Genomic DNA, 16,313 nt, shown 5'->3' with positions numbered 1-16,313 from the left:
CAGATGCTCTTGACAAGACCAGATTATAAAAAGTTTGTGTAATAATACTTGCTTCGAAGGACCACCTCTTTAACCATGGTAAAATATTTATGGATAAACAACTCTTTCTGTAATTAGATTTTATTCTGGATTAAGGGCAATCTTGTGTGTGGTAACTAGGGATGTGCATCTTTCCCTTTAAAGATGACTCGGTACGTATCTATACTGAACAAAAAAATAAATGCCCATGTTTCATGTGCTGAAATAAAAGATCCCATTAATATTCCATACGCCAAACATGTTTATTTCTCTCATTGTGTGCACAAATTTGTTTACATCCCCGTTAGTGAGCTTTTCTCCTTTGCAATGACAACGCAGCCACCTGACAGGTGTGGCATATTAAGAAGCTGATAAAACAGCACGATCATTACGTGCACCTTGTCCTGGGGACAATAAAAGGCCACTTTACGATGCCACAGATGTCTCATGTTTTGAGGAAGTGTGCAGACATGCTGACTGCAGGAATGTCCACCAGAGCTGTTGTCAGAGAATTTAATGTTAATTTCTCCACTATAAACCGCCTCCAATGTCATTTTAGAGAATTTGGCAGAACATCCAACCGGCCTTACAACATCAGACCACATGTAACCATGCCAGCCCAGGACCTCCACATCCAGATTCTTCTTCTGAGACCATCCAGCCGGACAGCTGATGAAACTGAGTATTTCTGTATGTAATAAAGCCCTTTTGTGGGAGAAAACTAATTCTGATTGGCTGGGCCTGGCTACCCAGTGGGTGGGTTTATGCCCTCCCAGACCCACCCATGGCTGAGCCTCTGCCCAGTCATGTAAAATCCAAAGATTAGGGCCTAATGAATTAATTTCAATTGACTGATTTCCTTATATCAGTGGTTCCCAAACTTTTTATAGTCCCGTACCCCTTCAAACATTCAACCTCCAGCTGCATACCCCCTCTAGCATCTGGGTCAGCGCACTCTCAAATGTTTTTTGACATCATTGTAAGCCTGCCACACACACTATACAATACATTTATTAAACACAAGAATGAGTGTGAGTTGTCGTCACAACCCAGCTCGTGGGGAGTGACAAAGAGCTCTTGTAGGACCAGGGCACAAATAATAATCAATAACTTCTTCAACCATCTTACATATTAAACCTTATTTGTTCATCAAAAATTGTGAATAACTCACCACAGGTTAATGAAAAGGGTGTGCTTGAAAGGATGCACATAACTCTGCAATGTTGGGTTGTATTGGAGAGAGTCTGTCTTAAATCATTTTCCACAGTCTGTGCCTGTATTTAGTTTTCATGCTAGTGAGGGCTGAGAATCCACTCTCACATAGGTACATGGTTGCAAAGGGCATCAGTGTCTTAACAGTGCGATTTGCCAAGGCAGCATACTCTGGAGCAATGCCCAATCAAGAAATCTGGCATTAACTTCTGATTAAATTTAATTGACGCTCTCTTGTTCAGATATCGGTAACTGGACTGGAGGCAGGGCATTAAAGGGATAACGAATCCAGTTGTTTGTGTCATCCGTTTCGGGAAAATACCTGCGTAATTGCCCACCCAACTCAGGTACTTCACAATATCACATTTGATATTGTCCATAAGCTTGAGTTCATTTGCACACAAACAAATCATACAATGATGGAAAGACCTGTGTGGTGTCCTTCTTAATGCAGACAGAGAAGAGCTCCAACTTCTTAATCATAGTCTCAATTTTGTCCTGCACATTGAATATAGTTGTGGAATGTCCCTGTAATCCTAGATTCAGATCACTCAAGTGAGAAAAAAAACATCACCCGGATAGGACAGTCGTGTGAGAAACTAGTACAAGTGGTCAGGCAATTTAAATTTATGGTCAGTAAAGAAAACTTTAAACTCATCTCTCAATTAAAAGTGTCAATACTTTGCCTCTTGATAACCAGCGCACTTCTGTATGTTGTAAAAGTCTTACATGGTAACTGCCCATATCATTGCATAGTGCCGAAAATACATTCAGGGGCCTTGCTTTAACAAAGTTAACCATTTTCACTGTAGTGTCCAAAACATCTGTCAAGCCGTCAGGCATTCACTTGGCAGCAAGAGCATCTCGGTGGATGCTGCAGTGTACCCAAGTGGCGTAGGGGGCAATTGCTTGCACGCGCGTTACCACTCCACTGTCTCCCTGTCATGGCTTTTGCGCCATCAGTACAGATACCAACACATCTTGACCACCAAAGTCAATTTGATGTCACAAAGCTGCCCAGTACTTAAAAAATATAATATCCTGTTGTCCTGGCTTCCAGTGGTTTGCAGAAGAGGATGTCCTCCTTAATTGACCCCTCATAAATGTAACGGAAATATACCAGCTGTGCCAGGCACGCTGACTCATCCAGCTGTAACGCATAGAATTCACTGACTTGTATGCAAAACAGTAATTGTTTCAAAACATCTACCATGTCACTGATGCGTCGTAAAACAGTGTTGTTTGATGGAGGCATTGTCTGTAGTTTTGTTTGCCTTTTCCCCCAGCCATATCCGCAGCAACAGGAATAATTAAATCCTCCACAACAGTATGGGGCTTGTCTGTCCTAGCCACTCGGTAGCTCACCATATAAGACGCTTTTACCCCCTTCTTACTAATGGTTTACGTTGCTTTTATATGTCTTACTACTCGAAAGTCATACATTTTCGCTAAAAAAATATCCCTTGGCTTATTTTTCAATATGGCATGTTTTGTTTCTAAATGTCTGCGCAAGTGTAAAGGTTTCATCGGATTGTGAGATAGTACTTTTGCAATGTGGCTGAGGAAAGGCACTAGTCCCAATATAAGTGAACCTCAAATCAATATAGTTCTCATCATATTTGCGTCTCTTCGATGGTCCAATATCCCTGTCTGTTGTTCAGTGATTTCCCGGGTAAGGGGGCAGTAGCTTTTCGGCTGCATCAGATGCACAACTGTGTCCATGCTAGCTGGGCTAACAACAAATGTTGAACTCCTGATGCTAGCATTGAATGTGCGCGTGGAAGCAGAACAACTTGTGTCGTTGACAGGTGCAGTACTGCTGGTAGTAGCAGTACTACCAGTACAGCTGGTAAGTGTTTCTATGGACGTCTGCCTTACTTAAAAAAAACATTCATCCATTTTCGAGCAAACGGAATGCGCTGCAGCTACATATGGACCGTTAATGGAATTCCCGCGAGAGAGTAACGGTTAATGTGATCGGATGTTAATTATTTGACTAGGCTACCTGTATTTTACGTTGTGTAGTTATTTAACACTAGATAGTTTCATTTTGTTTTTGGCATTGAAACGAGGCTACTTAGGTGAGAAAAAAACCCTCACCCAAATGTACATTTACATTTAAGTCATTTAGCAGACGCTCTTATCCAGAGCGACTTACAAATTGGTGCATTCACCTTATGACATCCAGTGGAACAGCCACTTTACAATAGTGCATCTAAATATTTTAAGGGGGGGGTGAGAAGGATTACTTTATCCTATCCTAAGTATTCCTTAAAGAGGTGGGGTTTCAGGTGTCTCCGGAAGGTGGTGATTGACTCCGCTGTCCTGGCGTCGTGAGGGAGTTTGTTCCACCATTGGGGAGCCAGAGCAGCGAACAGTTTTGACTGGGCTGAGCGGGAACTGTACTTCCTCAGAAGTAGGGAGATGAGCAGGCCAGAGGTGGATGAACGCAGTGCCCTTATTTGGGTGTAGGGCCTGATCAGAGCCTGGAGGTACTGTGGTGCCGTACGTTGTCCACAAGGACCTGCGCAGTGATACTTCAACCATTAGCTATCACAACTGGGCAGCAGAATGGCGTTTGGTAAAATAGTTCCCCCTCATTTGAAGGACAGGTACATTTTCAGGGTGATTTTTCATAATTCCAATAAGGTATCTTAAAATATGTCTAAAGGAATTGACATATTCAATTTAGCTAACTACAGTAATGACATCACTTTTTTGCTTTTTCACTTTATTTTGGATGTCAATTCCCCCTGGGTGCACGCGCTTCAAACCACTTGTGGCCCTATCACCTTAATAATGATATTGGGCGAAGTAACACAACCCGGCAGATGTTGCACAATTTGATTGTGTTGTAGTAGTGGTGCAGGGGTATCAAGCCAGGGGAAAAAATCCATGACAATCTATGTGTTGCGATAATTGCGTTGCTTGCTCTATAACCTGTTAGATGCCTTGAAACCCTGATATATAGATCCAAGGCCAAGACAATACATTCAACCACACCTTTGTTTAATCACAAAAACCGGAGAGCAACATATGTCTACTGAAGTCCACAAAACATATTGATTGTAACAAACAGAATTTTCATGCATTAGCCGGATGCTAGGAATGAAATGCTACCGTGACTGGAAAGCTTGTAAATAAATGAGACATCGATATTGAAAAGTAAAAAAATATACCAATATATCATACAAAAACAAGCATATTCATAGGCAAAAATGTAATTGAATTTGCCCAAAAAACTTCTCAAACTAGTTGAGGTAGTGGAAACTATGTTAAGGATACAATACTTAAGCCACACAAATGCATAGTTGTATATATATATTCATAAAAAAATAAAATCTTGCTTGATGATCCTGCTGACAGGCCAAGTAAGTGCACTTTGGATGGATGGGAGACTGTTCCTCTTCACCCTGGGTAAATATTGCTGTGATGGTGGATCATGTTGAGGCATGCCACACCAAACAGAAAGGATGACTTCACGCTCTAAGGTGAAGTTTCCCCTAGGCAGTGATCTAGGATCAGCTTTCCTCCCCCAATCCTAACCTTAACCATTAGTGGGGAAATGCAAAGAAGACCCAATATCAGCATCTAGGGGCAACTTCACCCTACACTGAGGCTGGGAGGCTGTCAGAGGCCTGGACGCAGCCTGGGGCCTGGCTACTTCTCAAGTAGTGTAGGATCCAGTCTCACAGGTTTGTGGGACACCTCCGCCTGCGCACTCTTCTGGAGACGCCATTTCTCTGGAGCATCTGGCTAAACAGATTAAGACCGAGACTGTATTGTTAACTGATTTCCACTTGTAGCTTATGGATACAATGGAATATACATGAACTTTTAGGGTTGTTCTAAAATAAATGTAAACAGTACCATGGCATATCACAAATTCCTTTACTGATGGATGAATGTAGCTGCTATAAGTGCTATTAGACAAGGGTTCCTTCCCTTTTTGCTCACACTTACATAGCCTTGTTTAAGTGGGGGCTCAGAGGAGCTCAGAGAGAGGGAGTCCGAGGTGCAGTTGCCGAGCAGTTGGCCCAGCTTGTCCACTCGTCTGCTCAGCCCCAATAGACTCCCCTCGGTCTGCTGCCTGCGCTGGCTCAGAAACTCTTCCTGAGACCACATGCGTCTGCCCAGCTGAGCCTGGCGAGGACAACAGAATAGTCAGAAACAAATGAAGAATGGCATAGATAGGCCTTCCCTGCCCATCTGTGACCCAGAAACCTAGGCGTATGTCACACGTCACTACATCACAGGAGAGGCATTTGCACAAAGACATTTTTATTTTTTAATCAAAATGCGTTTTTTGTCTGAAACGCCTTCTGGAACATGTGAACTTTTATGTGCCTTAATAACAAACTTGTATGTCATCTGGAAAATAAATTGTTAAATTATGAGCTTTGTTGGTTTAGCCATGAAAAACAAAAACAAAAACAGGAACCCCGCTAGCCATGATTGGCCTAACCCTAGATAATGGATGGGCTGGACATGGCGAGAGATGAGTTCGGATTGGTTTGCCATGTAGCACGCTCAAATCAAGTTGTCATATACACATGGTTAGCAGATGTTAATGTGAATGTAGCGAAATGCTTGTGCTTCTAGTTCCGACCATGCAGTAATATCTAATAAGAAATCTAACCTAACAATTTCACAACAACTACCTTATACACACAAGTGTAAAGGAATGAATGAGAATATGTACATACAAATATATGAATGAGCGATGGCCGATTGGCATAGGCAAGATGCAGTAGATACATATGAGATAATGGCATCCATGACAGAGAGGGAGACGCGTTCATCCACGAATACGGGTAAGAGTCTAGCTACATTTTCAGATATTATACATTTCAAATTTTGTCAGAAAGTCATTTTCATTGCAAGTTTAAGCATACTGTTAGCTAGCAGGCAATATTAGCTGGCTGGCTCGCTAGCCAGTATGAGCTGTGTATTAATATTAATCGCATCTCAGAAATACATTTTCATTGCTAGTTATAGCCTAATGTTAGCTAGCTAGCTAACTTTTAACCAAGTTGGTTAGCTTTAGCTTCCAGCAGATTAATGCATGGTGCATGGTAGTATGGGCTGGGATTATGGGTCTAAACAAAATACTCCACTATGCAAGTAACCATTTCACTGTAGGGTTTACACCTTCTGTATCCTGTGCATGTGACAAAATACATTTTATTTTATTTGATGTAGAGACGGTAATGTGAAAAACAACATGACCTGCACCAAAATCAGATTAGGATCTAGGCCAAGGACTAGAGAAGTGTATTTTTACTACTACTTTCCCCACTTTTAGTCTTAATCGTTGGTTGTTTACTACACTACCTTAATCACTCTATTTAGCACATGGCCTCATATGTAAATTCTTAAAGAGATGGGTGAGGCTAAGAGGGTGTGAACGGTGCTGAATGGGGGACGGGACATTTTATCAAAAGTGGGGTTACAAGTTTATCAACTTTCAAAGCAGAATTACTTTCCCATTGTTGCTCAACTGCAGTGTATGATATACCATTTTCTAGCTCAGTCTCTACTTTAATCTAATGTAAAAAACACCACTTCAAATTTTGCTACATAGGACCAAATTAAAGTGGTGGGTCCCGAGTGGCACAGTGGTCTTAGGCACTGCATCTCAGAGCAAGAGGCATCACTACAGTCCTTGGTGTATCACATCCGGCCGTGATTGGGAGTCCCATAGGGCGGCGCACAATTGGCCAGCGTCGTCCGGGTTTGGTCGGGGTAGGCCATCATTGTAAATAAGAATTTGTTCTTAACTGACTTGCCTAGTTAAATAAATTCACAACTTTCTTGGTGTGGACACACACCGCTCCACTACAGACCTGTCGATGTGAATGGAGGCGTGTTCAGCCTTCCCTTTCTTGTAGGTTAAATAAAATAAAAAACATCTGTCTTGAAATAATGTCTACAGAAATACATCTGGGTCGTCTAGCGGTCTAAGCCACTGCCACATATACTGATGCAACATTGGTTTGAATCTGGCACATCGCTCTTTCAGCACACTCTCCATCTTTCCTCTCTGTATCTATCCAATTGAGTTATTTGATTTTTTTCTAAGAACTGTCAAACGAATGAAGAATGACATAGGACAGGACTTCACTACTCATTTGTATGTACAGTGGGGCAAAAAATTATTTAGTCAGCCACCTATTGTGCAAGTTCTCCTACTTAAAAAGATGAGAGGCCTGTAATATTCATCATAAGTACACTTCAACTATGACAGACAAAATTATATTTATTTTTATTTTTTAAATCACATTGTAGGATTTTTAATGAATATATTTGCAAATTATAGTGGAAAATAAGTATTTGGTCACCTACAAACAAGCAAGATTTATGGCTCTCACAGACCTGTAAGAGCCTCTTTAAGAGGCTCCTCTGTCCTCCACTCGTTACCTGTATTAAAGGCACCTGTTTGAACTTGTTATCAGTATAAAAGACACCTGTCCACAACCTCAAACAGTCACACTCCAAACTCCACTATGGCCAAGACCAAAGAGCTGTCAAAGGACACCAGAAACAAAATTGTAGACTTGCACCAGGCTGGGAAGACTGAATCTGCAATAGGTAAGCAGCTTGGTTTGAAGAAATCAACTGTGGGAGCAATTATTAAGAAATGGAAGACATACAAGACCACTGATAATCTCCCTCGATCTGGGGTTCCACGCAAGATCTCACCCCGTGGGGTCAAAATGATCACAAGAACGGTGAGCAAAAATCCCAGAACCACACGGGGGGACCTAGTGAATGACCTGCAGAGAGCTGGGACCAAAGTAACAAAGCCTACCATCAGTAACACACTACGCCGCCAAGGACTCAAATCCTGCAGTGCCAGAAGTGTCCACCTGCTTAAGCCAGTACATGTCCAGGCTCGTCTGAAGTTTGCTAGAGAACATTTGGATGATCCAGAAGAAGTTTGGGAGAATGTCATATGGTCAGATGGGAGAATGTCATATGGTCAGATGGGAGAATGTCATATGGTCAGATGAAACCAAAATTGAACTTTTTGGTAAAAACTCAACTCGTTGTGTTTGGAGGACAAAGAATGCTGAGTTGCATCCAAAGAACATCATACCTACTGTGAAGCATGGGGGTGGAGACATCATGCTTTGGGGCAGTTTTTCTGCAAAGGGACCAGGACGACTGATCCGTGTAAAGGAAAGAATGAATGGGGCCATGTATCGTGAGATTTTGAGTGAAAACCTCGTTCCATCAGCAAGGGCATTGAAGATGAAACGTGGCTGGGTCTTTCAGCATGACAATGATCCCAAACACACCGCCCGGGCAACGAAGGAGTGGCTTCGTAAGAAGCATTTCAAGGTCCTGGAGTGGCCTAGCTAGTTTCCAGATCTCAACCCCATAGAAAATCTTTGGAGGGAGTTGAAAGTCTGTGTTGCCCAGCAACAGCCCCAAAACATCACTGCTCTCGATGAGATCTGCATGGAGGAATGGGCCAAAATACCAGAAACAGTGTGAAAACCTTGTGAAGACTTACAGAAACGTTTGACCTCTGTCATTGCCAACAAAGGGTATATAACAAAGTATTGAGAAACTTTTGTTATTGACCAAATACTTATTTTCCACCATAATTTGCAAATAAATTCATTAAAAATCCTACAATGTGATTCTGTATTTTTTTTTCTCATTTTGTCTGTCATAGTTGAAGTGTACCTATGATGAAAATGACAGGCCTCTCATCTTTTTAAGTGGGAGAACTTGCACAATTGGTGGCTGACTAAATACTTTTTTGCCCCACTGTAGCTATCAAGCATCTCAGATTAGGAGTACTGATCTCAGATAAGCTCCCCTACCCCTTGTACAGTATGTCAACGTGTTCATTGTGATCTAAAAGGTTGAACTAATCCTAAATCAGCATGGCTACTCTTGAGACGTTTGATATGGCCCTGATTGAACTTTGGTCCAACATGAGATGAAGCATACTGGAATGTAAAGACACGTTGGGGTAGTAGTACCTTCAGGAGGTCCTCCTGCTGTCGAAGTCTCTCTCTTAGCACCTCTCCCCTCCACTGCTCATCCTGAAGACAGACATGCAGAGAAACACAGACCTGTCATCGTTTCAGAGGAATTCCTAGACTGTACTGTACACCCCATAAATCTAAGGAACACAGGCAAGACCTCTGCCTGCTAGTGATGGTAGAACAGCGGCTCTGTAATAATCTTTGTTACAAGGTATTTCGCATGAGGTATGATGAAAAGGGAAGTATGTTAAACTCAAATACCAAAAGTTAACCACAAACACAAATCTTGGGCATTGCTCAGAAAAGCTTTGTATACAGACTTGAAGCCTGGTCTCAGATTTGTTTGTGCTCTTGCCTTTGTCATTGTCAAGCTAAACAATTCCATTAGGTGTTGGCAAGAGCTTGAAATAGACTGGCACCCAGGCTAACAGACTTGTGTGTGCAGCACAAACTAGATATGACAGGGAGAGATGTAAGGTAGCAAAGCTGAGGCATTACAGTAGGATTGCAGGCTAGCCTAGGCACGGCTGGGGTTGAGTAGAGGGGGTAGTTCTCTTTGTGGTCGTCAGTGTCTGAGGAGGAGGGATCTTGGTCAGGCGCGAGGGGCAGCTCTACCATCCCGCTGTTCAGCTCTGCCTTGACGTCAGTCTTCAGCCAACGCATGGCTTCCTTAATCTCCCTCAGGCGGCTCTCGCCCCCCTCTTGACTGCGCAGCTGAGGGACACAACAGATTACATAACAGAATGCAACTTCATACTATGTACTGAAAGTGCTCCGGGCGCATGGGCAAGACAAAATATTTAAGTGTCTTTGAATGGGGTATGGTAACAGGTGCATCGGTTTGAGTGTGTCAAGAACTGCAATGTTGCTGGGTTTTCATGCTCAACAGTTTCCAGTGTGTATCAAGAATGTGTTCCTAATGTTTTGTACACTGTCTACATTTGAAGGTCTAACTCTGTAACTAACTCCAACTCTGTAGTGGAGATGGACAGAACATCGTCTCTGAGGCCCATCATCTCCTTGGACACCGTGTCGAGCTCCTTCTGCAGGCCTCTGGACTTCTGGTTGTTGTCCTGTGTAGCCTGCACTACCATGGCCAGCTCCCAGCCATTCAGGACATGCATATCAAGCTGTGTCTGAGGAAGGCCCGAAACATTTCCCAAAACTCCAGCCACCCCTTCTATAGACTGTTCTCTCTGCTTCCTTCCGGCAGGCGGTACCAGAGTATCAGGTCTCAGACCAACAGGCTCCGAGACCGTTTCTACCCCCAAGCAATGAGACTTTTAAACAGCTAGATAATAGCTGCCCACCCCCACCTAGGTCTCTACCCACACACACACAATACCACTTATGCTGCTGCTATATTGTTTAATATTATTATTATTAATCCTGTTACCAGTCACTTTCTCCTAATCCCTGCAAATTTGCCACTCAGATTGCCTAAATATGTCAACAGAGACAATGGGCGACACATTTCATTCTTCTTAATCTCGGAAACGAATAATTGAAATTGCTTCAGATGCTCGATTAGGTTCTGGGGGAAGATGTAGGAGAAAAGATACTAACGAGACTAGCGAAGTCTCAAACCCCTGAACGGAAACTCACAGCCAACGCATGGGCCAACTGTCCCCTCCCCTTCTGAAAATTAGAAAGATGCGAAATCGTTATTTTTCCAATGATCATTGATGAAAAAATGTGCACCGGAACAGAGTTCCAAATGAGTTCCTCCTTAGTCGTCGCAACCCACAGTCTGATGACAGACGCTACGATACCATCCGGTTAAAATGGTACAGCAATGAGAAATACGCGCTCTCACCACTGGTGTCCCCCAGGGCTCTGTTCTAGGCCCTCTCCTATTCTCGCTATACACCAAGTCACTTGGCTCTGTCATAACCTCACATGGTCTCTCCTATCATTGCTATGCAGACGACACACAATTAATCTTCTCCTTTCCCCCTTCTGATGACCAGGTGGCAAATTGCATCTCTGCATGTCTGGCAGACATATCAGTGTGGATGACGGATCACCACCTCAAGCTGAACCTCAGCAAGATGGAGCTGCTTTTCCTCCCGGGGAAGGACTGCCCGTTCCATGATCTCGCCATCACGGTTGACAACTCCATTGTGTCCTCCTCCCAGAGCGCTAAGAACCTTGGCGTGATCCTGGACAACACCCTGTCGTTCTCAACTAACATCAAGGCGGTGGCCCGTTCCTGTAGGTTCATGCTCTACAACATCCGCAGAGTACGACCCTGCCTCACACAGGAGCGTCTGCTAAATGACTTAAATGTTAATGTTATATCCACTAAGTTTAGGTGAAAAGCCAGTAGCCATTCATAGATATCCCTCCCTACCATCTATCCATCCATCCCTATGACCCACCTGCTCTGTCTCCTTTGGTTTCTCTTGGTGGGCGTGCTCGCAGCTCTTCTGGGCCTGCAGCCTGCTCTCGGCACTCCTCCTCTCCTCCTGCATACACTGCACCTCCGCCCGACACGCCCCCAGCTTCTCCTGCAGCGTAAGCAGCTCCTCAGCCCGCTCCTGCAGCTGGGCCTCCCCCTCACACAGCTCCTGCCCTGGGATCACATTCACACATAAACACAGTCATGTAACAAACCTGCTTCAGGTGTGGGTGGATAAACTAGGCAGGCAAAAACCAGCAAACACTGCGGTGAATATTGGTGATATGATAGGAGCGAATGATGAAAGATAGTGTATTGAGATCAGACCGGAGTTCAAATAGTATTTGCTTTCTTTCAAATACAGTACCAGTCAAAAGTTTGGACGCACCTACTCATTCAAGGGTTTTTCTGTATTTTCTACATTATAGAATAATAGTGAAGACATCCAAAGTATGAAATCACACATATGGAATTATGTATTAAACAAAATAAAAGTGTTAAACAAATTCTTCAAAGTAGCCACCCTTTGCACACTCTTGACATTCTCTCAACCAGCTTCATGAGGAATGCTTTTCCAGCAGTCTTGAAGGAGTTCCAACATATGCTGAGCACTTGTTGGCTGCTTTTCCTTCACCCATCCAACTTATCCCAATTGGGTTGAGGTCGGGTAATTGTTGAAGCCAGATCATCTGATGCAGCACGCCATCACTCTCCTTGATCAAATAGCCATTACACAGCCTGGAGGTGTGTTTGGGTCATTGTCCTGTTGAAAAATAAATGATAGTCCCACTAAGAGCAAACCAGATAGGATGGCGTATCGCTGCAGAATCACGTGGTAGACAAGCTGGTTAAGTGTGCCATGAATTCTAAATAAATAACTGACAGAGTCGCCTGCAAAGCACCCCCACACCATTACACCTCCTCCTCCATGCTTCACTATGGGAACCACACATGCGGAGATCATCCATTCACCTGCTCTGCGTCTCACGACGGTTGCAACAAAGAATCTTAAATTTGGACTAATTTCCAAAGGACAGATTTCCACCGGTCTAATGTCCATTGCTCGTGTTTCTTGGCCCAAGCAAGTCTCTTCTTCTTATTAGTGTCCTATAGTAGTGGTTTCTTTGCAGCAATTCGACCATGAAGGCCTGATTCACACAGTCTCCTCTGAACAGTTGATGGTGGATGTGCCTGTTACTTGAACTCTGGGAAGCATTTATTTGAGCTGCAATCTGAGGTGCAGTTAACTCTAATGAGCTTTTCCTCTGCAGCAGAAGTAATTCTGGGTCTTCCTTTCCTGTGGCAGTCCTCATTCGAGCCAGTTTCATCATAGCCCTTGATGGTTTTTGCAACTGCACTTTTACTCATTGACCTTCATGTCTTAAAGTAATAATGGACTGTCGTTTCTCTGCTTATTTGAGCTGTTTTTGCCATAATATGGAATTTTCCTAAATAGGGCTATCTTCTGTATACCACCCCTACCTTGTCACAACACAATTGATTGACTCAAACGCACTAAGAAGGAAATACATTCTACAAATGAACTTTTAAAAAGGCACACCTGTTCATTTAAATGCATGGTTGAGAGAATGCCAAGAGCGTGCAAAGCTGTCATCAAGGCAAAGGGTAGCTACTTAAAATAATCGAAAAAAATATATATATACATTTTGATTTGTTTAACACTTTTTTGTTAACTACATGATTCCATATGTGTTATTTAATACTTTTGATGTCTTCACTATTTTTCTACAATGTAGAAAATAGTAAAAATATAGAAAACCCTGGAATGAGTAGGTGTTCTAAAACTTTTGACTGGTACTGTATGTATTTCAAACACTTAATGTATTTCAAACACCTAATGGAGCATTTGATTGAGCCTGCGTGGAGCGTCAGATGGGCAGGCTTTGTACTTTGGGGACTATAACATTGGTTCCATGGTGCCAGGTAAGCTCAATCAAGCGCCTTTAAAGTATTTGAAAGAAAACAAATATTATTTTAACCCTGGGTGAGAGCGAGAGTACAGCGATAGTGAGCAAATAAGGAGTCTAAGTCTAATAGGAAGTTTACATACACCTTAGACAAATACATTTATACTCAGTTTTTCACAATTCCTGACATTTTATCAGAGTAAAAATGCCCGGTCTTAGGATCACCGCTTTATTTTAAGAATGTGAAATGTCAGAATAATAGTAGAGAAAAGTATTTATTTCAGCTTTTATTTATTTCATCACATTCCCAGTGGGTCAGAAGTTTACATACACTATTAGTATTTGGTAGCATTGCCTTTAAATTGTTCAACTTGGGTCAAACGTTTCGAGTAGCCTGCCACAAAATTCCCACAATAAGTTGGGTGAACTTTAGCCCATTCCTCTTGACAGAGCTGGTGTAACAGACAGGTTTGTAGGCCTCCTTGCTCGCACACGCCTTTTCAGTTCTGCCCACACATTTTCTTTAGGATTGAGGTCAGGGCTTTGTGCCACTCAAATACCTTCACTTTGGTGTCCTTAAGCCATTTTGCCACAACTTTGCAAGTGTGCTTGGGGTCATTGTCCATTTGGAAGACCCAATTGCGCACAAGCTTTAACTTCCTGACTGATGTCTTGAGATGTTGCTTCAATATATATACACACAATTTTCTTTCCTCATGATGTCATTTATTTTGTGAAGTGCACCAGTCCCTCCTGCAGCAAAGCACACCCCCCACAACTTGATGCTGCCATCCCCGTGCTTCACGGTTGGGATGGTGTTCTTCGGCTTGCAAGCCTCGCCCTATTTCCTCCAAACATAACAATGGTCATTATGGCCAAACAGTTCTATTTTTGTTTCATCAGACCAGAGGACATTTCTCCAAAAAGTACGATCTTTGTCCCCATGTGCAGTTGCAAACCGTAGTCTGGCTTTTTATGGAGGTTTTGGAGCAGTGGCTTCTTCCTTGCGGAGTGACCTTTCAGGTTATGTCAATATAGGACTTGTTTTACTGTGGTTATAGATACTTTTACACCGGTTTCCTCCAGCATCTTCACATGGTCCTTTGCTGTTGTCAGCTCTAGGAGACAGAACGCGTCTCCTTCCTGAGCGGTATGACGGCTGCGTGGTCCCATGGTGTTTATACTTGCGTACTATTGTTTGTATAGATGAACGTGGTACCTTCAGGCGTTTGGAAATTGCTCCCAAGGATGAACCAGACTTGTGGAGGTCTACAATTGTTTTTCTGAGGTCTTGGCTGATTTTTTTTTTTCCCATGATGTCAAGCAAAGAGGCACTGAGTGTGAAGGTAGGCATTGAAATAAATCCACAGGTACACCTCCAATTGACTCAAATGATGTCAATTAGAAGCTTCTACAGCCATGACATAATTTTCTGGAATTTTCCAAGCTGTTTAAAGGCCCAGTCAACTTAGTGTATGTAAACATCTGACCCACTGGAATTATGATACAGTGAATTATAAGTGAAATAATCTGTCTGTAAACAATTGTTGGAAAAATGCACAAAGTAAACAGACTTTCCAAAACTATAATTTGTTAACAAGAAACTTGTGGAGTGGTTGAAAAATGAGTTTTAATGACTCCAACCTAAGTGTATGTAAACTTCTGACTTCAACTGTAAGTAGTATAAGTTATTTTCTGCTTACCAAGCAGAGGCACGTGCTCTTGCAGGACGGCACACTGCTTGTGGTCCCTGGTCACTACTCGCCGGCTCCTGTCCTCCATGTCGGCCACTGCAGTGTTGACCTGCTCCAGTCTGAGTGTGTGCTGGGCCAGAGAGCTCTCCTCAACCTGGCTCTGGGCCTGCAGTTCCTGGAGCCTCTGCCGCTGCCTCTCCTCACGCTCTTTGGCCTCACATTGCAGCCCCCGCGCACACTACACACACACAGAAATAACTGCTTCCTCCATTGCACTTAAGCAGAGTTTTAGGTTTGAAATGTTGTGAACCAATACAGCTATGGAGCCATTGAGTATACAGTTGTGGCCAAAAGTTTTGAGAATGACAAATATTAATTTCCACAGTTTGCTGCTTCAGTGTCTTTAGATTTTTTTTGTCAGATGTTACTATGGAATACTGAAGTATAATTACAAGCAATTGTGTCAAAGGCTTTTATTGACAATTACATGAAGTTGATGCAAAGAGTCAATATTTGCAGTGTTGACCCGTCTTTTTCAAGACCTCTGCAATCCGCCCTGCCATGCTTTCAATTAACTTTCGGCCCATTCTTGCATAATCAATGTTTAGAGTTTGTCAGTATTTGTGGGTTTTTGCCTCTTGAGGATTGACCACAAGTTCTGAATGGGATTAAGTTCTGGGGAGTTTCCTGGCCATGGACCCAAAATATCAATGTTTTGTTCCTCGAGCCACTTAGTTATCACTTTTGCCTTATGGCAAGGTGCTCCATCATGCTGGAAAAGGCATTGTTTTTCACCGAACTGTTCCTGGAGGGTTGGGAGAAGTTGCACTCGGAGTATGTGTTGGTACCATTCTTCATGGCTGTGTTCTTAGGCAAAATTGTGAGTGAGACCACTCCCTTGGCTGAGAAGCAACCCCACACATGTATGGTCTCAGGATGCTTTACTGTTAGCATGACACAGGACTGATGGTAGCGCTCGCCTTGTCTTCTCCGGACAAGCTTTTTTCCAGAAGCCCCAAACAATCGGAAAGGGGATTCATAAGAGAAAATGACTTTC

At 42.9% G+C, this 16,313-nt stretch overlaps 1 protein-coding gene across 5 annotated transcripts in view; it reads right to left on the bottom strand.

Moving 5' to 3' along the window:
* Nucleotides 1–15,354: 15,354 nt before the first annotated feature.
* The window catches only part of cntrl (centriolin), a 110,471-nt gene continuing 109,512 nt past the window's right edge, over nucleotides 15,355–16,313 (bottom strand). For all 5 annotated transcript variants that reach the window (XM_046346591.1, XM_046346593.1, XM_046346595.1 and 2 more), the window contains one exon: nucleotides 15,355–15,494. The gene's annotated coding sequence lies outside the window, so the exon portion shown is untranslated. The remainder of the gene's footprint in view (nucleotides 15,495–16,313) is intronic.

The sequence above is a fragment of the Oncorhynchus gorbuscha genome, linkage group LG04, assembly GCF_021184085.1.
Source record: "Oncorhynchus gorbuscha isolate QuinsamMale2020 ecotype Even-year linkage group LG04, OgorEven_v1.0, whole genome shotgun sequence".
Taxonomy (NCBI): Eukaryota; Metazoa; Chordata; class Actinopteri; order Salmoniformes; family Salmonidae; genus Oncorhynchus; species Oncorhynchus gorbuscha.
Note: the sequence above shows the minus strand (reverse complement) of the source record. Positions and strands in the feature narration are given on the sequence as shown.